Genomic DNA, 23867 nt, shown 5'->3' with positions numbered 1-23867 from the left:
GGGTACCTGGCCTACTCTGATGTAATCAGTTAGATTTGATTAAGTGATTTTATGAAAAAAAACAGCTAGGAAGCACAATTTAGCAGTGGGTTGCAGAGAAAAAGAAATATGCTGGCAGAAAAATCCAATTGAGTGATTAAACAGCTCTTCATTTTCTGGCTTTATTTTTATGCTAACAAATTTGTTCTCTGAAAAGAGTCCACAAAGCCAAGTATCTGATTAACACCTTTGTAGGGATGGTTTTTCACCTATTACTAAATTAAACATGCTTCATTGGAAAGGCAGCAATATGCATCCTCATTTCAATATCTACTGAAATAATACAGGTTGACACCAGGAAACATTAACGCCACTGCATCCTTGCTGCTTTCTCATGTGGAAGTCTGTTTAATGTGAAAACAAGGTGATATCTAATTAGCACACAGGTAAGGAATTAAGAAAATCTTTATTTAAGGGTGAAGAGGTTTCTCACAAAATCGTTGCATTAAACACCCCCACCCTCCTTCGGTGTGGGGCTCATGTTTGCTATGCCCCAGCCCCTGAAGCATTCAAGCTGATTTCTTGCAGCAGCTGGGCACTGTAACAGCTCCAGAGCTGCTCTGTACGGCAAGTAAAAGGGTGTGGGCCCTGCAGCACTACCTGTAGTTTGCATTGTGCATTGGAAGGCACTTAAGAAAAGAGAAGTGGAAACAGACAGCAAACTAGGCTGGAGAGAGACCTGAGACAAAGAGATCTGAATTATACGAGAGCCGACCAGGGGAAACACAAATTATGCAGTCAAGTTTCCACATTTGGGGAAATCGCAGGAGCAGCACACCCAGAGTGCAATGGGTGAGCCTTGCCCTGGGAGAAGCACCTACGTGATCATAGTATCTCACCTGGCAGGTAAGTAGGAGTTGGGCTAGAGCTGGGGAGGGTCGCTGCTCGGGTAACCCCCTGTCAAGTGAAGGAGATCCAACTGAGGCAGCACAAGGGAATTCTCGAAAGAAGAACAAGGCTAGAGGAAGATCTGAGACAAAGAAATCTGACTTTTACCAGAGCTGACCAGAGGAAAGCACAAACACAGTCCCCCACTACCACAAATAATGCAGTCGAGTTTCCCACATTTGGGGAAATCACAGGGGTCAGCATACCCAGAATGCAATGAATGAACCTCACCCTGGGAGAACAATCTTCATGACCATGGTATCTCCTATGCAAAATAAGTATGATTTGGGATAGGGCTGGGGAGGGCCGCTGCTCAGGCACATCTCTGTCAAGTAAAGGAGATTCAACTGAGGCAGCACAAGGGAACTCTCATCTGGGGACAACAACTGCAGGGAGAACACATATTTTCAGATGAACATGGGAGAGCAGAAGGCTGCCTAATACTGAAGCACCCCAAACAACAAACCAAATGCAACAAATAGTACAAGCATTCCTGGGGGAAGGTCTGCAGAAGACGGATTTGCATACGGTGATGTCATCCAAGCAGTGGGCCAAAGTTGGCTGGAACCCTCATCTGCATATGAAAAGAGAAAAGGGGTATGCAGGGCATGGCGGCCTTTTGCGGCGCTTGGATGACCCTTAGTTCGCATTAAACACCTCCACCCTCCGTCGGTGTGGGGCTCATGTTGGCTATGCCCCAGCCCCTGAAGCATTCAAGCTGATTTCTTGCAGCAGCTGGGCACTGTAACAGCTCCAGAGCTGCTCTGAAAGGCAAGTAAAAGGGTGTGGGCCCTGCAGCACTACCTGTAGTTTGCATTGTGCGTTGGAAGGCACAAAGTAAGCAGACAGGAGGAGAAGTCAAGAGAGTCCACAAGGGTATAGAAGGGAGGGGCTCAAGAAAAAAGAAGTGGAAACAGACAGCAAACTAGGCTGGAGAGAGACCTGAGACAAAGAGATCTGAATTATATGAGAGCCGACCAGGGGAAACACAAATTATGCAGTCAAGTTTCCCACATTTGGGGAAATCGCAGGGGCAGCACACCCAGAGTGCAATGGGTGAGCCTTGCCCTGGGAGAAGCACCTACATGATCATAGTATCTCACCTGGCAGGTAAGTAGGAGTTGGGCTAGAGCTGGGGAGGGTCGCTGCTCGGGCACCCCCCTGTCAAGTGAAGGAGATCCAACTGAGGCAACACAAGGGAACTCTCGAAAGAAGAACAAGGCTAGAGGAAGATCTGAGACAAAGAAATCTGACTTTTACCAGAGCTGACCAGAGGAAAGCACAAACACAGTCCCCCACTACCACAAATAATGCAGTTGAGTTTCCCACATTTGGGGAAATCACAGGGGTCAGCATACCCAGAATGCAATGAATTAACCTAACCCTGGGAGAACAATCTTCATGACCATGGTATCTCCTATGCAAAATAAGTATGATTTGGGATAGGGCTGGGGAGGGCCGCTGCTCAGGCACATCTCTGTCAAGTAAAGGAGATTCAACTGAGGCAGCACAAGGGAACTCTCATCTGGGGACAACAACTGCAGGGAGAACACATATTTTCAGATGAACATGGGAGGGCAGAAGGCTGCCTAATACTGAAGCACCCCCAAACAACAAACCAAATGCAACAACTAGTAAAAGCATTCCTGGGAGAAGGTCTGCAGAAGACGGATTTGCATACGGTGATGTCATCCAAGCAGTGGGCCAAAGTTGGCTGGAACCCTCATCTGCATATGCAAAGAAAAAAGGGTTATGCAGGGCATGGCGGCCTTTTGCGGCGCTTGGATGACCCCTAGTTCGCATTAAACACCTCCATTCTCCTTCGGTGTGGGGCTCATGTTGGCTATGCCCCAGCCCCTGAAGTATTCATGCTGATTTCTTGCAGCAGCTGGGCACTGTAACAGCTCCAGAGCTGCTCTGTAAGGCAAGTAAAAGGGTGTGGGCCCTGCAGCACTACCTGTAGTTCGCATTGTGCGTTGGAAGGCACAAAGTAAGCAGACAGGAGAAGTCAGGAGAGTGCACAAGGGCATAGAAGGCAGGGGCTCAAGAAAAGAGAAGTGGAAACAGACAGCAAACTAGGCTAAAGAGAGACCTGAGACAAAGAGATCTGAATTATACGAGTAGCCGACCAGAGGAAACACAAATTATGCAATCAAGTGTCCCACATTTGGGGAAATCGTAGGAGCAGCACACCCAGAGTGCAATGGGTGAGCCTTGCCCTGGGAGAAGCACCTTCCTGATCATAGTATCTCACCTGGCAGGTAAGTAAGAGTTGGGCTTGAGCTGGGGAGGGTCGCTGCTCGGGCACCCCCCTGTCAAGTGAAGGAGATCCAACTGAGGCAGCACAAGGAAACTCTCAAAAAGAGAACAAGGCTAGAGGAAGATCTGAGACAAAGAAATCTGACTTTTACCAGAGCTGACCAGAGGAAAGCACAAACACAGTCCCCCACTACCACAAATAATGCAGTCGAGTTTCCCACATTTGGGGAAATCACAGGGGTCAGCATACCCAGAATGCAATGAATGAACCTCACCCTGGGAGAACAATCTTCATGACCATGGTATCTCCTATGCAAAATAAGTATGATTTGGGATAGGGCTGGGGAGGGCCGCTGCTCAGGCACATCTCTGTCAAGTAAAGGAGATTCAACTGAGGCAGCACAAGGGAACTCTCATCTGGGGACAACAACTGCAGGGAGAACACATATTTTCAGATGAACATGGGAGAGCAGAAGGCTGCCTAATACTGAAGCACCCCAAACAACAAACCAAATGCAACAAATAGTACAAGCATTCCTGGGGGAAGGTCTGCAGAAGACGGATTTGCATACGGTGATGTCATCCAAGCAGTGGGCCAAAGTTGGCTGGAACCCTCATCTGCATATGAAAAGAGAAAAGGGGTATGCAGGGCATGGCGGCCTTTTGCGGCGCTTGGATGACCCTTAGTTCGCATTAAACACCTCCACCCTCCGTCGGTGTGGGGCTCATGTTGGCTATGCCCCAGCCCCTGAAGCATTCAAGCTGATTTCTTGCAGCAGCTGGGCACTGTAACAGCTCCAGAGCTGCTCTGAAAGGCAAGTAAAAGGGTGTGGGCCCTGCAGCACTACCTGTAGTTTGCATTGTGCGTTGGAAGGCACAAAGTAAGCAGACAGGAGGAGAAGTCAAGAGAGTCCACAAGGGTATAGAAGGGAGGGGCTCAAGAAAAAAGAAGTGGAAACAGACAGCAAACTAGGCTGGAGAGAGACCTGAGACAAAGAGATCTGAATTATATGAGAGCCGACCAGGGGAAACACAAATTATGCAGTCAAGTTTCCCACATTTGGGGAAATCGCAGGGGCAGCACACCCAGAGTGCAATGGGTGAGCCTTGCCCTGGGAGAAGCACCTACATGATCATAGTATCTCACCTGGCAGGTAAGTAGGAGTTGGGCTAGAGCTGGGGAGGGTCGCTGCTCGGGCACCCCCCTGTCAAGTGAAGGAGATCCAACTGAGGCAACACAAGGGAACTCTCGAAAGAAGAACAAGGCTAGAGGAAGATCTGAGACAAAGAAATCTGACTTTTACCAGAGCTGACCAGAGGAAAGCACAAACACAGTCCCCCACTACCACAAATAATGCAGTTGAGTTTCCCACATTTGGGGAAATCACAGGGGTCAGCATACCCAGAATGCAATGAATGAACCTAACCCTGGGAGAACAATCTTCATGACCATGGTATCTCCTATGCAAAATAAGTATGATTTGGGATAGGGCTGGGGAGGGCCGCTGCTCAGGCACATCTCTGTCAAGTAAAGGAGATTCAACTGAGGCAGCACAAGGGAACTCTCATCTGGGGACAACAACTGCAGGGAGAACACATATTTTCAGATGAACATGGGAGGGCAGAAGGCTGCCTAATACTGAAGCACCCCCAAACAACAAACCAAATGCAACAACTAGTAAAAGCATTCCTGGGAGAAGGTCTGCAGAAGACGGATTTGCATACGGTGATGTCATCCAAGCAGTGGGCCAAAGTTGGCTGGAACCCTCATCTGCATATGCAAAGAAAAAAGGGTTATGCAGGGCATGGCGGCCTTTTGCGGTGCTTGGATGACCCCTAGTTCGCATTAAACACCTCCATTCTCCTTCGGTGTGGGGCTCATGTTGGCTATGCCCCAGCCCCTGAAGTATTCAAGCTGATTTCTTGCAGCAGCTGGGCACTGTAACAGCTCCAGAGCTGCTCTGTAAGGCAAGTAAAAGGGTGTGGGCCCTGCAGCACTACCTGTAGTTCGCATTGTGCGTTGGAAGGCACAAAGTAAGCAGACAGGAGAAGTCAGGAGAGTGCACAAGGGCATAGACGGCAGGGGCTCAAGAAAAGAGAAGTGGAAACAGACAGCAAACTAGGCTGGAGAGAGACCTGAGACAAAGAGATCTGAATTATACAAGCGCCGACCAGGGGAAACACAAATTATGCAGTCAAGTTTCCCACATTTGGGGAAATCGCAGGAGCAGCACACCCAGAGTGCAATGGGTGAGCCTTGCCCTGGGAGAAGCACCTTCATGATCATAGTATCTCACCTGGCAGGTATGTAGGAGTTGGGCTAGAGCTGGGGAGGGTCGCTACTCGGGTACCCCCCTGTCAAGTGAAGGAGATCAAACTGAGGCAGCACAATGGAACTCTCGAAAGAAGAACAAGGCTAGAGGAAGATCTGAGACAAAGAAATCTGACTTTTACCAGAGCTGACCAGAGGAAAACACAAAAACAGTCCCCCACTACCACAAATAATGCAGTTGAGTTTCCCACATTTGGGGAAATCACAGGGGTCAGCATACCCAGAATGCAATGAATGAACCTCATCCTGGGAGAACAGTCTTTATGACCATGGTATCTCCTATGCAAAATAAGTATGATTTGGGATAGGGCTGGGGAGGGCCGCTGCTCAGGCACATCTCTGTCAAGTAAAGGAGATTCAACTGAGGCAGCACAAGGGAACTCTCATCTGGGGACAACAACTGCAGGGAGAACACATATTTTCAGATGAACATGGGAGGGCAGAAGGCTGCCTAATACTGAAGCACGCCCAAACAACAAACCAAATGCAACAACTAGTACAAGCATTCCTGGGGGAAGGTCTGCAGAAGACGGATTTGCATACGGTGATGTCATCCAAGCAGTGGGCCAAAGTTGGCTGGAACCCTCATCTGCATATGAAAAGAGAAAAGGGGTATGCAGGGCATGGCGGCCTTTTGCGGCGCTTGGATGACCCTTAGTTCGCATTAAACACCCCCACCCTCCTTCGGTGTGGGGCTCATGTTGGCCATGCCCCAGCCCCTGAAGCATTCAAGCTGATTTCTTGCAGCAGCTTGGCACTGTAACAGCTCCAGAGCTGCTCTGTAAGGCAAGTAAAAGGGTGTGGGCCCTGCAGCACTACCTGTAGTTTGCATTGTGCATTGGAAGGCACTTAAGAAAAGAGAAGTGGAAACAGACAGCAAACTAGGCTGGAGAGAGACCTGAGACAAAGAGATCTGAATTATACGAGAGCCGACCAGGGGAAACACAAATTATGCAGTCAAGTTTCCCACATTTGGGGAAATCGCAGGAGCAGCACACCCAGAGTGCAATGGGTGAGCCTTGCCCTGGGAGAAGCACCTACGTGATCATAGTATCTCACCTGGCAGGTAAGTAGGAGTTGGGCTAGAGCTGGGGAGGGTCGCTGCTCGGGTACCCCCCCTGTCAAGTGAAGGAGATCCAACTGAGGCAGCACAAGGGAATTCTCGAAAGAAGAACAAGGCTAGAGGAAGATCTGAGACAAAGAAATCTGACTTTTACCAGAGCTGACCAGAGGAAAACACAAACACAGTCTCCCACTACCACAAATAATGCTGTCGAGTTTCCCACATTTGGGGAAATCACAGGGGTCAGCATACCCAGAATGCAATGAATGAACCTCATACTGGGAGAATAATCTTCATGACCATGGTCTCTCCTATGCAAAATAAGTATGATTTGGGATAGGGCTGGGGAGGGCCGCTGCTCAGGCACATCTCTGTCAAGTAAAGGAGATTCAACTGAGGCAGCATAAAGGAACTCTCATCTGGGGACAACAACTGCAGGGAGAACACATATTTTCAGATGAACATGGGAGGGCAGAAGGCTGCCTAATACAGAAGCACCCCCAAACAACAAACCAAATGCAACAACTAGTGCAAGCATTCCTGGGGGAAGGCCTGCAGCAGATGGATTTGCATATGGTGATGTCATCCAAAGCAGTGGGTCAAAGTTGGCTTCAACCCTCGTCTTTATATGAAAAGAGAAAAGGGGCGTGCAGGGCATGGCGGCCTTTTGCGGCGCTTGGATGACCCCTAGTTCGCATTAAACACCTCCACCCTCCTTCGGTGTGGGGCTCATGTTGGCTATGCCCCAGCCCCTGAAGCATTCAAGCTGATTTCTTGCATTAGCTGGGCACTGTAACTGCTCCAGAGCTGCTCTGTACGGCAAGTAAAAGGGTGTGGGCCCTGCAGCACTACCTGTAGTTTGCATTGTGCATTGGAAGGCACAAAGTAAGCAGACGGGAGAAGTAAGGATAGTGCGCAAGGCCATAGAATGGAGCGGCTTAAGAAAAGAGAAGTGGAAACAGACAGCAAACTAGGCTGGAGAGAGACCTGAGACAAAGAGATCTGAATTATACCAGAGCCGACCAGGGGAAACACAAATTATGCAGTCAAGTTTCCCACATTTGGGGAAATCGCAGGGGCAGCACATCCAGAGTGCAATGGGTGAGCCTTGCCCTGGGAGAAGCACCTTCATGATTATAGCATCTCACCTGGCAGGTAAGTAGAAGTTGGGCTAGAGCTGGGGAGAGTCGCTGCACGGGCACCCCCCTGTCAAGTGAAGGAGATCCAACTGAGGCAGCACAAGGGAACTCTCGAAAGAAGAACAAGGCTAGAGGAAGATCTGAAACAAAGAAATCTGACTTTTACCAGAGCTGACCAGAGGAAAGCACAAACACAGTCCCCCACTACCACAAATAATGCAGTTGAGTTTCCCACATTTGGGGAAATCACAGGGGTCAGCATACCCAGAATGCAATGAATGAACCTCACCCTGGGAGAACAATCTTCAAGACCATGGTCTCTCCTATGCAAAATAAGTATGATTTGGGATAGGGCTGGGGAGGGCCGCTGCTCAGGCACATCTCTGTCAAGTAAAGGAGATTCAACTGAGGCAGCACAAGGGAACTCTCATCTGGGGACAACAACTGCAGGGAGAACACATATTTTCAGATGAACATGGGAGGGCAGAAGGCTGCCTAATACTGAAGCACCCCCAAACAACAAACCAAATGCAACAACTAGTGCAAGCATTCCTGGGGGAAGACCTGCAGCAGATGGATTTGCATATGGTGATGCCATCCAAGCAGTGGGTCAAAGTTGGCTTCAACCCTCGTCTGCATATGAAAAGAGAAAAGGGGCGTGCAGGGCATGGCGGCCTTTTGCGGCGCTTGGATGACCCCTAGTTCGCATTACACACCTCCACCCTCCTTCGGTGTGGGGCTCATGTTGGCTATGCCCCAGCCCCTGAAGCATTCAAGCTGATTTCTTGCAGCAGCTGGGCACTGTAACTGCTCCAGAGCTGCTCTGTAAGGCAAGTAAAAGGGTGTGGGCCCTGCAGCACTACCTGTAGTTTGCATTGTGCGTTGGAAGGCACGAAGTAAGCAGACGGGAGAAGTCAGGATAGTGCGCAAGGGCATAGAAGGGAGCGGCTCAAGAAAAGAGAAGTGGAAACAGACAGCAAACTAGGCTGGAGAGAGACCTGAGACAAAGAGATCTGAATTATACGAGAGATGACCAAGGGAAACACAAATTATGCAGTCAAGTTTCCCACATTTGGGGAAATCGCAGGGGCAGCACAACCAGAGTGCAATGGGTGAGCCTTGCCCTGGGAGAAGCACCTTCATGATCATAGTATCTCACCTGGCAGGTAAGTAGGAGTTGGGCTAGAGCTGGGGAGGGTCACTGCTCGGGCACCCCCCTCTCAAGTGAAAGAGATCCAACTGAGGCAGCACAAGGGAACTCTCGAAAGAAGAACAAGGCTAGAGGAAGATCTGATATAAAGAAATCTGATTTTTACCAGAGCTGACCAGAGGAAAGCACAAACACAGTCCCCCACTTCCACAAATAATGCAGTCGAGTTTCCCACATTTGGGGAAATCACAGGGGTCAGCATACCCAAAATGCAATGAATGAACCTCACCCTCGGAGAACAATCTTCATGAAAATGGTATCTCCTATGCAAAATAAGTATGATTTGGGATAGGGCTGGGGAGGGCCGCTGCTCAGGCACATCTCTGTCAAGTAAAGGAGATTCAACTGAGGCAGCACAAGGGAACTCCCATCTGGGGACAACAACTGCAGGGAGAACACATATTTTCAGATGAACATGGGAGGGCAGAAGGCTGCCTAATACTGAAGCACCCCCAAACAACAAACCAAATGCAACAACTAGTACAAGCATTCCTGGGGGAAGTTCTGCAGAAGACGGATTTGCATACGGTGATGTCATCCAAGCAGTGGGCCAAAGTTGGCTGGAACCCTCATCTGCATATGAAAAGAGAAAAGGGGTATGCAGGGCATGGCGGCCTTTTGCGGCGCTTGGATGACCCTTAGTTCACATTAAACACCCCCACCCTCCTTCGGTGTGGGGCTCATGTTTGCTATGCCCCAGCCCCTGAAGCATTCAAGCTGATTTCTTGCAGCAGCTGGGCACTGTAACAGCTCCAGAGCTGCTCTGTACGGCAAGTAAAAGGGTGTGGGCCCTGCAGCACTACCTGTAGTTTGCATTGTGCATTGGAAGGCACTTAAGAAAAGAGAAGTGGAAACAGACAGCAAACTAGGCTGGAGAGAGACCTGAGACAAAGAGATCTGAATTATACGAGAGCCGACCAGGGGAAACACAAATTATGCAGTCAAGTTTCCACATTTGGGGAAATCGCAGGAGCAGCACACCCAGAGTGCAATGGGTGAGCCTTGCCCTGGGAGAAGCACCTACGTGATCATAGTATCTCACCTGGCAGGTAAGTAGGAGTTGGGCTAGAGCTGGGGAGGGTCGCTGCTCGGGTAACCCCCTGTCAAGTGAAGGAGATCCAACTGAGGCAGCACAAGGGAATTCTCGAAAGAAGAACAAGGCTAGAGGAAGATCTGAGACAAAGAAATCTGACTTTTACCAGAGCTGACCAGAGGAAAACACAAACACAGTCCCCCACTACCACAAATAATGCTGTCGAGTTTCCCACATTTGGGGAAATCACAGGGGTCAGCATACCCAGAATGCAATGAATGAACCTCACACTGGGAGAATAATCTTCATGACCATGGTATCTCCTATGCAAAATAAGTATGATTTGGGATAGGGCTGGGGAGGGCCGCTGCTCAGGCACATCTCTTTCAAGTAAAGGAGATTCAACTGAGGCAGCATAAGGGAACTCTCATCTGGGGACAACAACTGCAGGGAGAACACATATTTTCAGATGAACATGGGAGGGCAGAAGGCTGCCTAATACTGAAGCACCCCCAAACAACAAACCAAATGCAACAACTAAAGCAAGCATTCCTGGGGGAAGGCCTGCAGCAGATGGATTTGCATATGGTGATGTCATCCAAAGCAGTGGGTCAAAGTTGGCTTCAACCCTCGTCTGCATATGAAAAGAGAAAAGGGGCGTGCAGGGCATGGCGGCCTTTTGCGGCGCTTGGATGACCCCTAGTTCGCATTAAACACCTCCACCCTCCTTCGGTGTGGGGCTCATGTTGGCTATGCCCCAGCCCCTGAAGCATTCAAGCTGATTTCTTGCAGTAGCTGGGCACTGTAACTGCTCCAGAGCTGCTCTGTACGGCAAGTAAAAGGGTGTGGGCCCTGCAGCACTACCTGTAGTTTGCATTGTGCATTGGAAGGCACAAAGTAAGCAGACGGGAGAAGTAAGGATAGTGCGCAAGGCCATAGAATGGAGCGGCTTAAGAAAAGAGAAGTGGAAACAGACAGCAAACTAGGCTGGAGAGAGACCTGAGACAAAGAGATCTGAATTATACGAGAGCCGACCAGGGGAAACACAAATTATGCAGTCAAGTTTCCCACATTTGGGGAAATCGCAGGGGCAGCACATCCAGAGTGCAATGGGTGAGCCTTGCCCTGGGAGAAGCACCTTCATGATTATAGTATCTCACCTGGCAGGTAAGTAGAAGTTGGGCTAGAGCTGGGGAGAGTCGCTGCACGGGCACCCCCCTGTCAAGTGAAGGAGATCCAACTGAGGCAGCACAAGGGAACTCTCGAAAGAAGAACAAGGCTAGAGGAAGATCTGAAACAAAGAAATCTGACTTTTACCAGAGCTGACCAGAGGAAAGCACAAACACAGTCCCCCACTACCACAAATAATGCAGTTGAGTTTCCCACATTTGGGGAAATCACAGGGGTCAGCATACCCAGAATGCAATGAATGAACCTCACCCTGGGAGAACAATCTTCAAGACCATGGTCTCTCCTATGCAAAATAAGTATGATTTGGGATAGGGCTGGGGAGGGCCGCTGCTCAGGCACATCTCTTTCAAGTAAAGGAGATTCAACTGAGGCAGCACAAGGGAACTCTCATCTGGGGACAACAACTGCAGGGAGAACACATATTTTCAGATGAACATGGGAGGGCAGAAGGCTGCCTAATACTGAAGCACCCCCAAACAACAAACCAAATGCAACAACCAGTGCAAGCATTCCTGGGGGAAGGCCTGCAGCAGATGGATTTGCATATGGTGATGCCATCCAAGCAGTGGGTCAAAGTTGGCTTCAACCCTCGTCTGCATATGAAAAGAGAAAAGGGGCGTGCAGGGCATGGCGGCCTTTTGCGGCGCTTGGATGACCCCTAGTTCGCATTACACACCTCCACCCTCCTTCGGTGTGGGGCTCATGTTGGCTATGCCCCAGCCCCTGAAGCATTCAAGCTGATTTCTTGCAGCAGCTGGGCACTGTAACTGCTCCAGAGCTGCTCTGTAAGGCAAGTAAAAGGGTGTGGGCCCTGCAGCACTACCTGTAGTTTGCATTGTGCGTTGGAAGGCACGAAGTAAGCAGACGGGAGAAGTCAGGATAGTGCGCAAGGGCATAGAAGGGAGCGGCTCAAGAAAAGAGAAGTGGAAACAGACAGCAAACTAGGCTGGAGAGAGACCTGAGACAAAGAGATCTGAATTATACGAGAGATGACCAAGGGAAACACAAATTATGCAGTCAAGTTTCCCACATTTGGGGAAATCGCAGGGGCAGCACAACCAGAGTGCAATGGGTGAGCCTTGCCCTGGGAGAAGCACCTTCATGATCATAGTATCTCACCTGGCAGGTAAGTAGGAGTTGGGCTAGAGCTGGGGAGGGTCGCTGCTCGGGCACCCCCCTCTCAAGTGAAAGAGATCCAACTGAGGCAGCACAAGGGAACTCTCGAAAGAAGAACAAGGCTAGAGGAAGATCTGATATAAAGAAATCTGATTTTTACCAGAGCTGACCAGAGGAAAGCACAAACACAGTCCCCCACTACCACAAATAATGCAGTCGAGTTTCCCACATTTGGGGAAATCACAGGGGTCAGCATACCCAGAATGCAATGAATGAACCTCACCCTGGGAGAACAATCTTCATGACCATGGTATCGCCTATGCAAAATAAGTATGATTTGGGATAGGGCTGGGGAGGGCCGCTGCTCAGGCACATCTCTGTCAAGTAAAGGAGATTCAACTGAGGCAGCACAAGGGAACTCTCATCTGGGGACAACAACTGCAGGGAGAACACATATTTTCAGATGAACATGGGAGGGCAGAAGGCTGCCTAATACTGAAGCACCCCCAAACAACAAACCAAATGCAACAACTAGTGCAAGCATTCCTGGGGGAAGGCCTGCAGCAGATGGATTTGCATATGGTGATGTCATCCAAACAGTGGGTCAAAGTTGGCTTCAACCCTCGTCTGCATATGAAAAGAGATAAGGGGCGTGCAGGGCATGGCGGCCTTTTGCGGCGCTTGGATGACCCCTAGTTCGCATTACACACCTCCACCCTCCTTCGGTGTGGGGCTCATGTTGGCTATGCCCCAGCCCCTGAAGCATTCAAGCTGATTTCTTGCAGCAGCTGGGCACTGTAACTGCTCCAGAGACGCTCTGTAAGGCAAGTAAAAGGGTGTGGGCCCTGCAGCACTACCTGTAGTTTGCATTGTGCGTTGGAAGGCACGAAGTAAGCAGACGGTAGAAGTCAGGATAGTGCGCAAGGGCATAGAAGGGAGCGGCTCAAGAAAAGAGAAGTGGAAACAGACAGCAAACTAGGCTGGAGAGAGACCTGAGACAAAGAGATCTGAATTATACGAGAGCCGACCAGGGGAAACACAAATTATGCAGTCAAGTTTCCCACATTTGGGGAAAACGCAGAAGCAGCACACCCAGAGTGCAATGGGTGAGCCTTGCCCTGGGAGAAGCACCTTCATGATCATAGTATCTCACCTGGCAGGTAAGTAGGAGTTGGGCTAGAGCTGGGGAGGGTCGCTGCTCGAGCATCCCCCTGTCAAGTAAAGGAGATTCAACTGAGGCAGCACAAGGGAACTCTCATCTGGGGACAACAACTGCAGGGAGAACACATATTTTCAGATAAAAATCTTGGTCATGCTCTGGTTTCTCTTCAGAACGAACAAATCTTTCGCCTTTTACTAAAGATTTCCGTGGAGAGGAGCAAAACCGAGTTTTATCTCAATTTTTGCATGCCCCATCTTTTTGGGGTTTCTTTTATCGGTTTAAAGATAGAATGAGTGTGCTTTAATGTAAGCTCATTTGCATAGAAATGACAGTAAATGTTTGTTTCTTTTCAAACAGAACTTTCTTGACCATGCTACTTGCTTGAAAGATCTGGGAGCACATGGAATACAGTACAAACCATGCTTATAGCAAGGAGAAGACAGGTGAGAAATCTGCTTTCTTTCAAATTGGGCGCTCACTTTGATCTGAATGAGGACTGCTGGCACGGCACTCAGGCGACAGGTGGAATCTTGGTCATGCTCTGGTTTCTCTTCAGAACGAACAAATCTTTCGCCTTTTACTAAAGATTTCCGTGGAGAGGAGCAAAACTGAGTTTTATCTCAATTTTTGCATGCCCCATATTATTGGGGTTTCTTTTATCGGATTAAAGACAGAACGAGTGTGCTTTCTTGTTAGCTTTAATGTAAGTTTATTTGCATAACAATGACAATAAATGTCTGTTTCTTTTCAAGCAGAACTTTCTTGACCATACTAATTGCTTGAAAGATCTGGGAGCACATGGAAAAGAGTACAAACCATGCTTATAGCAAGGGGAAGCCTGGTGAGAAATCTGCTTTCTTTCTTTCAAATTGGGTGCTCACTTTGAGCTGAATGAGGACTGCTGGCATGGCACTCAGGCGACAGGTGGAATCTTGGTCATGCTCTGGTTTCTCTTCAGAACGAACAAATCTTTCGCCTTTTACTAAAGATTTCCGTGGAGAGGAGCAAAACTGAGTTTTATCTCAATTTTTGCATGCCCCGTCTTATTGGGGTTTCTTTTATCAGTTTAAAGATAGAACGAGTGTGCTTTAATGTAAGCACATTTGCATAGAAATGACAGTAAATGTTTGTTTATTTTCAAACAGAACTTTCTTGACTATACTAATTGCTTGAAAGATGTGGGAGCACATGGAAAAGAGTACAAACCATGTTTATAGCAAGGGGAAGCCTGGTGAGAAATCTGCTTTCTTTCTTTCTTTCAAATTGGGTGCTCACTTTGAGCTGAATGAGGACTGCTGGCATGGCACTCAGGCGACAGGTAGAATCTTGGTCATGCTGTGGTTTCTCTTCAGAACGAACAAATCTTTCGCCTTTTACTAAAGATTTCCGTGAAGAGGAGCAAAACTGAGTTTTATCTCAATTTTTGCATGCCCCATCTTATTGGGGTTTTATTTTATCGGTTTAAAGATAGAACGAGTGTGCTTTAATGTAAGCTCATTTGCATAGAAATGACAGTCAATGTTTGTTTCTTTTCAAACAGAACTTTCTTGACCACACTAATTGTTTGAAAGATCTGGGAGCACATGGAAAAGAGTACAAACCATGTTTATAGCAAGGGGAAGCCTGGTGAGAAATCTGCTTTCTTTCATTCAAATTGGGTGCTCACTTTGAGCTGAATGAGAACTGCTGGCATGGCACTCAGGCGACAGGTGGAATCTTGGTCATGCTCTGGTTTCTCTTCAGAACTAACAAATATTTCGCCTTTTATTAAAGATTTCCGTGGAGAGGAGCAAAACTGAGTTTTATCTCAATTTTTGCATGCCCCATATTATTGGGGTTTCTTTTATCAGTTTAAAGACAGAACGAGTGTGCTTTCTTGTTAGCTTTAATGTAAGTTTATTTGCATAACAATGACAGTAAATGTTTGTTTCTTTTCAAACAGAACTTTCTTGACCATGCTACTTGCTTGAAAGATCTGGGAGCACATGGAAAACAGTACAAACCATGCAGTATCACAAGAGCCTTTATTTGATCTTTCATGAAGATAGAGCAGAATTGAGGACACGTCAACAATTTCTGCCAAAGGTGGTTCATCTTTCCACATGGTGCCTTTGGCCACTGACACCTTCGTTGAGTCAAAGTCTCTGGCTGTGGTCAGAACTTTGAAAATTTATGTCACCAGAACGGTTCAGATTAGGAAAACAGAGGCTCTGTTTGTCCTGTATGCTCCCAACAGGATTGGGTGTCCTGCTTCCATGCAGACCATTATGCGCTGAATCTGTGGTAAGATTCAGCATGCTCATTCCACGGCAGGATTGCCGTTACTGAATTAGGTGAAGACCCATTCTACTAGAAAGGTGGGTTCATCCTGGGCAGCTGGTCGGGGAGTCTCAGCATTGCAACTTTGCCGAGCAGCTATTTAGTAAACACTTTTGCTAAGTTTTACAAGTTTGATACCTTGGCTGATGATAACCTCAAGTTGGGTCATTCGGTGCTGCAGAGTCGTACGCACTCTCCCACCCGTTCAAGAGCTTTGGTATAACCCCATGGTTCTTAATGTGACCCCAGCATCCTCTAGGTCGTATGAGAAAATAGGATTTTAATACCTACTGGTAAATCCTTTTCTCTTAGTACGTAGAGGATGCTGGGCACCCGTCCCAGTCCATACTGTGTCTGCAGTTATTACTTGTGGTTATACACATGTTGTGTTACGGTTCTGGTCAGCTTTTTGCTGCAATTGTTCATGCCGTTGGCTTGTGTTCTGTTGAATGCCACGTTCTGCGGCATGCTTAAGGTGTGAGCTGGTAAGATGCTCACCTTAGTTTAACAATAAATCCTTTCCTCGAAATGTCCGTCTCCCTGGGCACAGTTCCTATAACTGGAGTCTGGAGGAGGGGCATAGAGGGAGGAGCCAGTTCACACCCTTTGAAAGTCTTAAAGTGCCCATGTCTCTTGCGGATCCCGTCTATACCCCATGGTTCTTAATGTGACCCCAGCATCCTTTACGGACTAAGAGAAAAGGATGCCCTTGTGTACTATCCTGACTTCTCCTCCCGTCTGCTTACTTTGTGCCTTCCAACGCACAATGCGAACTACAGGTGGTGCTGCAGGGCCCACACCCTTTTACTTGCCTTACAGAGCAGCTCTGGAGCTGTTACAGTGCCCAGCTGCTGCAAGAAATCAGCATGAATGCTTCAGGGGATGGGGCATGGCCAACATGAGCCCCACACCAAAGGAGGGTGGGGGTGTTTAATGCAAACTAGGGGTCATCCAAGCACTGCAAAAGGCCGCCATGCCCTGCATGCCCCTTTTCTCTTTTTATATGCAGATGAGGGTTCCAGCCAACTTTGGCCCACTGCTTGGATGACATCACCGTATGCAAATCCGTCTGCTGCAGACCTTCCCCCAGGAATGCTTGTACTAGTTGTTGGATATGGTTTGATATTTGATGGTGCTTCAGTATTAGGCAGCCTTCCGCCCTCCCATGTTCATCTGAAAAGATGTGGTCTCCCTGCAGTTGTTGTCCCCAGACGAGAGTTCCCTTGTGCTTCCTCAGTTGAATCTCCTTAACTTGACGGGGGAGGGGCTGCCCGAGCTGCCACCCTCCCCAGCCCTATCCCAACTCATACTTATTTTACATATTAGATCTCTTGATCATGAAGATTGTTCTCACAGGGTGAGGTTCATCCATTATATTTTAAAATAGGAAGGTACAAATTACATATTTGAATTGCATCTATGTGCTGGATTCAAATGCCCCCCCCCTTCCTTTCTCAATTGTGCCCGTCAGCAGCTATTCTAAGGTTGCTGCCAATGGGTGTGACACATTAATTTCTTCTGTGGGGTACACTGGACTCCACAAGGATTCACATTGGGGTGTAGAGTAGGATCTTGATCTGAGGCACCAACCGGCTCAAAGCTTTTGACTGTTCCCAAGATGCTCAGCGCATCCTCCTCTATAACCCCGCTTCCATGAACAGGGAGCTCAGTTTGTAGTTGGTGCCTTCAGTAGCAGGCCACTTAACAGGGGCCTGCCTCAGGCAGCCTATTCTTAGCTATTAATTTTGACAAGAAAAGAAGAACTTGTTTTATGAGAATCTACAAGGGCTGCTGCAGGCTAGGTCTAATAGACATCTTTACTGCAGCTTCATCACTCCCAGCGGCGCTGTATACTCCCGTGCCCTGGTTGCTGGGTCACTGCAGCGGAGGCTCCGGTTTCTTCCTAAGGTCAGTCACACACACACACCGCCCTTCCGGATCACGAGGCCGCTGATTAAGGGGAGCGTGGCCGTAGGGGGTGGGCCGTGTGCGCACTGGGGTGGACACTGATTACTGGGCAGCCGCTCCACTAGCCACCAGGTACAGTTAAGGAGCACAGGTCTGGGGGTTTTTCTCCTATATTAACCCAATTTTGTACTGCCCGCAGCGCATTGTGATAGGTAATAGGGCCTGATTCAGGTTGGATTGCAATCACAATAAGCGATCCAACTGCAAAAATTGCTAAGAGCATACGCATGTGCCTGCATGCGATCGCCTCTGCCTGTCAATCGGGGCAGGGGGGGAGAGTGGGGTCAGCAACACTCCATTTCCAAGTCAGGGATGGAGCAGTGCGGGGGCAAGGCTTCAAAATGGGGTCTGCAATGGAGGAGACACAGGGGGCGTGGTCACAGCGGCTGTATGACATCACATTCAGCCGCTGTGATCACAAAAATGGTGGCGGCTTCCTGCGCGCACATACAGTCTGCACCAGCAGGAGGCTACACCATTGTTTATGATCACGCTGAACTGCAGTGCGACTGCAATTACAGCATGGTCAAGAAGGGAGGTGTCATACTGGGTGGCCATGCCCTATCACTGTGCAGGAGCCAGCACCGCTTACACACTAGTCCCCGGGTGCAGCACCCAACCCCCGGGACACCCGGAGCAACAAAATGTAGATTCAGGCCACCAGGCCACGCCCCTACCTATGAAATCATGCCTCCTTTTTACCATTGCGCTGCTTATTTGCACGCACTGCATTACAATCTCCCTCGACACCTCTCTGGGTGTCACCAGTGATAGTGACACCTCTGCCATGCTTGTAGCAGCTAGTCCAAAGATCTATGCCTCAAGCCCTGAGTGTTTGCCCTTGTGACTTGTTGATCATCATAGCGAAGCAGATGCTTACAGAAAACTGCAGGGGCTTAGATTGAAAATAAAAAAAATTGATGGGTATAAGGTAGAGAGGAGCGGGTTCGGTTCTCCGAGAACCGAATTCCCCACGAACTCCACGTGGTTTACACTGGTCTGAGGCAGGCTCGGTTGTTCCCGCCTGACTCGGAAAACCTGAACAAGGGAAAATGTCATCATCCCGCTGTCGGATTCTCGCGAGATTCGGATATTATATATAGAGCAGCGCGTTGCCGCCATTTTTACTCGTGCATTGAAGAGAGAGCGGAGAGGACGTGGCTATGTTCTCTCAGTGGAAATCTCAATATCAGTGCTCAGTATCAGTGGTTACTTATTGCTGCTCAGTAATACTAGTAGTGTGTCTCTCCTGCTCAGTGTCAGTTCTCAGTAGTATCCTCATCAGTGCTCAGTATCACTGCTCATTGTCTTGTGCTGCATTGTGGTGCTCAGCATACTACAGTACATTACTAATAGTCCAGTGCTGCATCTTGCTGCTCAGTGTCAGTTCTAGTATCCTCATCAGTGCTCACTATCACTGCTCATTGCATTGTGGTGTTCTGTATACTACAGTAATATAGTAACATATAGTAACATAGTTTTTGAGGTTGAATAGAGGCAAATTGCCCATCGTGTTCAACCTGTTTTAAGTTGTGATGATTCTACATACTTGCTGAATAATGTTTTATGACTAGTTAGCTACTATAACTCATGTTACCCCCGGATTAACCATGTTGATATTTTAAGTATTATAACCTTGGATAGCTTTTTCATTCAGAAATGTATCCATTCCTTTTTTAAATCCAATTACAGAGTCCGCCATTACCACCTTCCCTGGCAGGGAATTCCACATCCTGATTGCCCTAACAGTGAAGAAACCTTTCCTCCATTGCGTTCTGAACTTTCCTCCAGTCGCAGCGAGTGACCACGTGTTCTTTTAATAAATAATTCCTCTGATAACTCTTTGTTATGTATCTTTACATATTTGAAGATATTAATAATATCTCCTCTTAGGCACCTCTTTTCTAGTGTATACATATTCAGCCTAGTAAGTCTTTCCTTATAGTCCAGTACTTTTAGGCCTTTAATCAATTTAGTCTTCAGGATCTCTCGGACTTCCATGAGCAGCAGAGTAGTGCAATGGAAGGATGCTGGGCGCATAACCCAGAGGTCGATTAATCGAAACTATCCTCTGCTATGTGCATTTTTTTTTATAATTAAAGTAATCAAAAACTGGGATTGATATTTTGGCTCTTTTATTTTTACTTAAAGTACAATAACTTTTATCATTTTAATTTGTTTTAATAGTATATTGACAGCATTGTTTTCTTTAAAAAATCCACTTAATTTTCTTTACCCTATTACTGAAATGGTAATTGACAAAAACAAACTACATTGTCACCAGAAGAGCAATGCAAAATGTACAAGTGATATATTAAAATCATCTTCCATCTTGAATTTCAATGATGCATTGGGACAACAATTTTGTGAGAAACATCTTCACCCATAAAGAAAGATTTTCTTAATTCCTTATCTGTGTGCTGATTAGATATTACCTTGTTTTCACATTAAACAGACTTCCACATGAGAAAGCAGCAAGGATGCAGTAACGTTTATGTTTCCTGGTGTCAACCTGTATTATTTCAGTAGACATTGAAATGAGGATGCATCTTGCTGCCTTTCCAATGTAGCAAGTTTAATTCAGTAATAGGTGAAAAAACATTCCTACAAAGGTGTTAATCAGAGACTTGGCTTTGTGGACACTTTTCAGAGAGCAAATTTGTTAGCATAAAAATAAAGTCAGAAAATGAAGAGCTGTTTAATCACTCAATTGGACTTTTCTGCCAGCATAATTTTTTTTTCTCTGCAACCCACTGCTAAATTGTGCTTCCTAGCTGTTTTTTATAAAATCACTTAATCAAATCTAACTCTGATTACATCAGAGAAGGCCAGGTACCCTACACCATAAGAGGGGGTTTGAAATTTTGACTTGTCTACTTAAAGATCACCAAAATCTGATCACAAGGTCAATTACATCCCTGGGTGGGATTGAACCACCAACCTTTTGGTTAATAGCCAAACATGCTAACCGATTGCACCACAGAGACACCTCGTAAAAGTCCATTCTGACAAAGGCTAATAAGCATTCATCTAGAACGTTTCCTAGAAAAACTTTAAAAAGTCAATAATCTGGAGAGTTTTTGTAAGAAACACATTGCTACTTTCCCATGATGAGTGAGTGCTTCAGGATCTCTTGCACTTACATGAGCAGCAGAGTACTGCAACGGAAGCATGCTGGGCCCATAACCCAGATGTAGGCAGATTGAAACTATCTTCTGCTATATGCATTGTTTTTTGTTAATTAAAGTAATCCAAAACTGGGATTGATATTTTGGCTCTTTTATTTTTACTTAAAGTACAATAACTTTTACCATTTTAATTTGTTTTAATAGTAAATTGACAGTATTGTTTTCTTTCAAAAATCCACTTAATTTTCTTTACCCTATTATTAAAATGGTAATTGACAAAAACAAACTACATTGTCACCAGAAGAGCAGTATAAAATGTACAAGTGATATATTAAAATCATCATTCCAGCTTGAATTTCAATGATGCTTTGGTGCAACAATTTTGTGAGAAACATCTTCACCCATAAAGAAAGATTTTCTTAATTCCTTACCTGTGTGCTGATTAGATATCACCTTGTTTTCACATTAAACAGACTTCCCCATGAGGAAGCAGCAAGGATGCAGTGACGTTTATGTTTCCTGGTGTCAACCTGTATTATTTCAGTAGACATTGAAATGAGGATGCATCTTGCTGCCTTTCCAATGAAGCAAGTTTAATTCAGTAATAGGTGAAAAACCATTCCTACAAAGGTGTTAATCAGAGACTTTACTTTGTGGACACTTTTCAGAGAGCAAATTTGTTAGCATAAACATAAAATCAGAAAATGAAGAGCTGTTTAATCACTCAATTGGACTTTTCTGCCAGCATAGTTTTTTTTCTCTGCAACCCACTGCTAAATTGTGCTTCCTAGCTGTTTTTTATAAAATCACTTAATCAAATCTAACTCTGATTACATCAGAGAAGGCCAGGTACCCTACACCATAAGAGGGAGTTTGACATTTTGACTTGTCTACTTAAAGATTACCAAAATCTAATCACAAGGTCAATTACATCCATGGGTGGGATTGAACCACCAACCTTTTGGTTAATAGCCAAACATGCTAACCGATTGCACCACAGAGACACCTCGTAAAAGTATATACTGACAAAGGCTAATAAGCATTCATCTAGAACGTTTCCTAGAAAAACTTTAAAAAGTCAATAATCTGGAGAGTTTTTGTAAGAAACACATTGGTACTTTCCCATGATGAGTGAGTGCTTCAGGATCTCTTGCACTTACATGAGCAGCAGAGTACTGCAACGGAAGCATGCTGGGCCCATAACCCAGAGGTAGGCAGATTGAAACTATCCTCTGCTATATGCATTGTTTTTTGTTAATTAAAGTAATCCAAAACTGGGATTGATATTTTGGCTCTTTTATTTTTACTTAAAGTACAATAACTTTTACCATTTTAATTTGTTTTAATAGTATATTGACAGTATTGTTTTCTTTCAAAAATCCACTTAATTTTCTTTACCCTATTATTAAAATGGTAATTGACAAAAACAAACTACATTGTCACCAGAAGAGCAGTACAAAATGTACAAGTGATATATTAAAATCATCTTTCCAGCTTGAATTTCAATGATGCTTTGGTGCAACAATTTTGTGAGAAACATCTTCACCCATAAAGAAGGATTTTCTTAATTCCTTACCTGTGTGCTGATTAGATATCACCTTGTTTTCACATTAAACAGACTTCCCCATGAGGAAGCAGCAAGGATGCAGTGACGTTTATGTTTCCTGGTGTCAACCTGTATTATTTCAGTAGACATTGAAATGAGGATGCATCTTGCTGCCTTTCCAATGAAGCAAGTTTAATTCAGTAATAGGTGAAAAACCATCCCTACAAAGGTGTTAATCAGAGACTTGGCTTTGTGGACACTTTTCAGAGAGCAAATTTGTTAGCATAAACATAAAATCAGAAAATGAAGAGCTGTTTCGTCACTAAATTGGACTTTTCTGCCAGCATAATTTTTTTTCTCTGCAACCCACTGCTAAATTGTGCTTCCTAGCTGTTTTTTTATAAAATGACTTAATCAAATCTAACTCTGATTACATCAGAGAAGGCCAGGTACCCTACACCATAAGAGGGGGTTTGAAATTTTGACTTGTCTATTTAAAGATCACCAAAATCTGATTACAAGGTTATTTACATCCCTGGGTGGGATTGAACCACCAACCTTTTGGTTAATAGCCAAACATGCTAACCGATTGCGCCACATAGACACCTTGCAAAAGTAGATACTGACAAAGGCTAATAAGCATTTATCTAGAACGTTTCCTAGAAAAACTTTAAAAAGTCAATAATCTGGAGAATTTTTGTAAGAAACACATTGGTACTTTCCCATGATGAGTGAGTGCTTCAGGATCTCTTTCACTTACATGGGCTATTAACCAAAAGGTTGGTGGTTCAATCCCACCCAGGGATGTAATTGACCTTGTGATCAGATTTTGGTGATCTTTAAGTAGACAAGTCAAAATGTCAAACCCCCTCTTATGGTGTAGGGTACCTGGCCTTCTCTGACGTAATCAGAGTTAGATTTAATTAAGTGATTTTATAAAAAACAGCTAGGAAGCACAATTTAGCAGTGGGTTGCAGAGAAAAAAATAACATTTTAAACCTACCGGTAAATTTTTTTTCTCGTAGTCCGTAGAGGATGATGGGGACTCCGTAAGGACCATGGGGGATAGACGGGCTCCGCAGCAGACATGGGCACTTTAAGAAAGACTTTAGATCTGGGTGTGCACTGGCTCCTCCCTCTATGCCCCTCCTCCATACCTCAGTTAGAGAAACTGTGCCCAGAGGAGACGGACAGTACGAGGAAAGGATTTTTGTTAATCCAAGGTCAAGATTCATACCAGCCACACCAATCACACCGTATAACTTGTGATATACTACCCAGTTAACAGTATGAAAACAACATAGCATCAGTCCAAGACCGATGAAAACTAACATATAACCCTTATGTAAGCAATAACTATATACAAGTCTTGCAGAAGTAGTCCGCACTTGGGACGGGCACCCAGCATCCTCTACGGACTACGAGAAAAAGATTTACCGGTAGGTTTAAAATCTTATTTTCTCTTACGTCCTAA

General features: G+C 46.2%; 26 non-coding genes and 3 pseudogenes across 26 annotated transcripts; 5 read left to right on the top strand and 24 right to left on the bottom strand.

Annotated features, from left to right (window-relative positions):
* Window positions 1–731: 731 nt before the first annotated feature.
* Window positions 732–893, bottom strand: LOC135013565 (U1 spliceosomal RNA). Its single transcript, XR_010212230.1, has one exon. It is a non-coding gene; the product is annotated as a U1 spliceosomal RNA (small nuclear RNA).
* A 152-nt stretch (window positions 894–1045) lies between these two features.
* On the bottom strand, window positions 1046–1209 carry LOC135013505 (U1 spliceosomal RNA). Its single transcript, XR_010212178.1, has one exon. It is a non-coding gene; the product is annotated as a U1 spliceosomal RNA (small nuclear RNA).
* Window positions 1210–1903: 694 nt separating this feature from the next.
* LOC135013556 (U1 spliceosomal RNA) lies at window positions 1904–2045 on the bottom strand (annotated as a pseudogene).
* Window positions 2046–2197: 152 nt separating this feature from the next.
* LOC135013630 (U1 spliceosomal RNA) lies at window positions 2198–2361 on the bottom strand. The gene has a single exon (XR_010212282.1). It is a non-coding gene; the product is annotated as a U1 spliceosomal RNA (small nuclear RNA).
* A 671-nt stretch (window positions 2362–3032) lies between these two features.
* Window positions 3033–3196, bottom strand: LOC135013501 (U1 spliceosomal RNA). Its single transcript, XR_010212174.1, has one exon. It is a non-coding gene; the product is annotated as a U1 spliceosomal RNA (small nuclear RNA).
* Window positions 3197–3348: 152 nt separating this feature from the next.
* LOC135013493 (U1 spliceosomal RNA) lies at window positions 3349–3512 on the bottom strand. Its single transcript, XR_010212166.1, has one exon. It is a non-coding gene; the product is annotated as a U1 spliceosomal RNA (small nuclear RNA).
* A 694-nt stretch (window positions 3513–4206) lies between these two features.
* Window positions 4207–4348, bottom strand: LOC135013555 (U1 spliceosomal RNA; annotated as a pseudogene).
* A 152-nt stretch (window positions 4349–4500) lies between these two features.
* Window positions 4501–4664, bottom strand: LOC135013597 (U1 spliceosomal RNA). The gene has a single exon (XR_010212255.1). It is a non-coding gene; the product is annotated as a U1 spliceosomal RNA (small nuclear RNA).
* A 671-nt stretch (window positions 4665–5335) lies between these two features.
* On the bottom strand, window positions 5336–5498 carry LOC135013510 (U1 spliceosomal RNA). Its single transcript, XR_010212180.1, has one exon. It is a non-coding gene; the product is annotated as a U1 spliceosomal RNA (small nuclear RNA).
* Window positions 5499–5650: 152 nt separating this feature from the next.
* Window positions 5651–5814, bottom strand: LOC135013414 (U1 spliceosomal RNA). The gene has a single exon (XR_010212090.1). It is a non-coding gene; the product is annotated as a U1 spliceosomal RNA (small nuclear RNA).
* A 615-nt stretch (window positions 5815–6429) lies between these two features.
* On the bottom strand, window positions 6430–6592 carry LOC135013534 (U1 spliceosomal RNA). Its single transcript, XR_010212204.1, has one exon. It is a non-coding gene; the product is annotated as a U1 spliceosomal RNA (small nuclear RNA).
* A 153-nt stretch (window positions 6593–6745) lies between these two features.
* LOC135013525 (U1 spliceosomal RNA) lies at window positions 6746–6909 on the bottom strand. Its single transcript, XR_010212195.1, has one exon. It is a non-coding gene; the product is annotated as a U1 spliceosomal RNA (small nuclear RNA).
* A 683-nt stretch (window positions 6910–7592) lies between these two features.
* On the bottom strand, window positions 7593–7744 carry LOC135013580 (U1 spliceosomal RNA; annotated as a pseudogene).
* Window positions 7745–7896: 152 nt separating this feature from the next.
* Window positions 7897–8060, bottom strand: LOC135013660 (U1 spliceosomal RNA). The gene has a single exon (XR_010212311.1). It is a non-coding gene; the product is annotated as a U1 spliceosomal RNA (small nuclear RNA).
* A 671-nt stretch (window positions 8061–8731) lies between these two features.
* LOC135013552 (U1 spliceosomal RNA) lies at window positions 8732–8894 on the bottom strand. Its single transcript, XR_010212220.1, has one exon. It is a non-coding gene; the product is annotated as a U1 spliceosomal RNA (small nuclear RNA).
* Window positions 8895–9046: 152 nt separating this feature from the next.
* Window positions 9047–9210, bottom strand: LOC135013371 (U1 spliceosomal RNA). The gene has a single exon (XR_010212050.1). It is a non-coding gene; the product is annotated as a U1 spliceosomal RNA (small nuclear RNA).
* Window positions 9211–9825: 615 nt separating this feature from the next.
* On the bottom strand, window positions 9826–9987 carry LOC135013564 (U1 spliceosomal RNA). The gene has a single exon (XR_010212229.1). It is a non-coding gene; the product is annotated as a U1 spliceosomal RNA (small nuclear RNA).
* A 152-nt stretch (window positions 9988–10139) lies between these two features.
* Window positions 10140–10303, bottom strand: LOC135013426 (U1 spliceosomal RNA). Its single transcript, XR_010212101.1, has one exon. It is a non-coding gene; the product is annotated as a U1 spliceosomal RNA (small nuclear RNA).
* Window positions 10304–10975: 672 nt separating this feature from the next.
* On the bottom strand, window positions 10976–11138 carry LOC135013562 (U1 spliceosomal RNA). Its single transcript, XR_010212227.1, has one exon. It is a non-coding gene; the product is annotated as a U1 spliceosomal RNA (small nuclear RNA).
* A 152-nt stretch (window positions 11139–11290) lies between these two features.
* Window positions 11291–11454, bottom strand: LOC135013659 (U1 spliceosomal RNA). The gene has a single exon (XR_010212310.1). It is a non-coding gene; the product is annotated as a U1 spliceosomal RNA (small nuclear RNA).
* A 671-nt stretch (window positions 11455–12125) lies between these two features.
* LOC135013549 (U1 spliceosomal RNA) lies at window positions 12126–12288 on the bottom strand. The gene has a single exon (XR_010212218.1). It is a non-coding gene; the product is annotated as a U1 spliceosomal RNA (small nuclear RNA).
* A 152-nt stretch (window positions 12289–12440) lies between these two features.
* LOC135013347 (U1 spliceosomal RNA) lies at window positions 12441–12604 on the bottom strand. Its single transcript, XR_010212026.1, has one exon. It is a non-coding gene; the product is annotated as a U1 spliceosomal RNA (small nuclear RNA).
* Window positions 12605–13275: 671 nt separating this feature from the next.
* On the bottom strand, window positions 13276–13438 carry LOC135013575 (U1 spliceosomal RNA). Its single transcript, XR_010212240.1, has one exon. It is a non-coding gene; the product is annotated as a U1 spliceosomal RNA (small nuclear RNA).
* Window positions 13439–13582: 144 nt separating this feature from the next.
* On the top strand, window positions 13583–13698 carry LOC135013615 (U5 spliceosomal RNA). The gene has a single exon (XR_010212267.1). It is a non-coding gene; the product is annotated as a U5 spliceosomal RNA (small nuclear RNA).
* Window positions 13699–13968: 270 nt separating this feature from the next.
* Window positions 13969–14084, top strand: LOC135013613 (U5 spliceosomal RNA). The gene has a single exon (XR_010212265.1). It is a non-coding gene; the product is annotated as a U5 spliceosomal RNA (small nuclear RNA).
* Window positions 14085–14370: 286 nt separating this feature from the next.
* On the top strand, window positions 14371–14486 carry LOC135013617 (U5 spliceosomal RNA). Its single transcript, XR_010212269.1, has one exon. It is a non-coding gene; the product is annotated as a U5 spliceosomal RNA (small nuclear RNA).
* A 278-nt stretch (window positions 14487–14764) lies between these two features.
* On the top strand, window positions 14765–14880 carry LOC135013625 (U5 spliceosomal RNA). The gene has a single exon (XR_010212277.1). It is a non-coding gene; the product is annotated as a U5 spliceosomal RNA (small nuclear RNA).
* Window positions 14881–15155: 275 nt separating this feature from the next.
* Window positions 15156–15271, top strand: LOC135013642 (U5 spliceosomal RNA). Its single transcript, XR_010212294.1, has one exon. It is a non-coding gene; the product is annotated as a U5 spliceosomal RNA (small nuclear RNA).
* Window positions 15272–20632: 5361 nt separating this feature from the next.
* Window positions 20633–20706, bottom strand: TRNAN-AUU (transfer RNA asparagine (anticodon AUU)). Its single transcript has one exon. It is a non-coding gene; the product is annotated as a tRNA-Asn (tRNA).
* Between the last annotated feature and the right edge of the window lie 3161 nt (window positions 20707–23867).

This window comes from Pseudophryne corroboree, unplaced genomic scaffold (genome assembly GCF_028390025.1).
Source record: "Pseudophryne corroboree isolate aPseCor3 unplaced genomic scaffold, aPseCor3.hap2 scaffold_271, whole genome shotgun sequence".
Lineage (NCBI taxonomy): Eukaryota > Metazoa > Chordata > Amphibia > Anura > Myobatrachidae > Pseudophryne > Pseudophryne corroboree.
The sequence above is the reverse complement of the archived record's forward strand: the minus strand, read 5'-3'. Positions and strand labels throughout refer to the sequence as shown.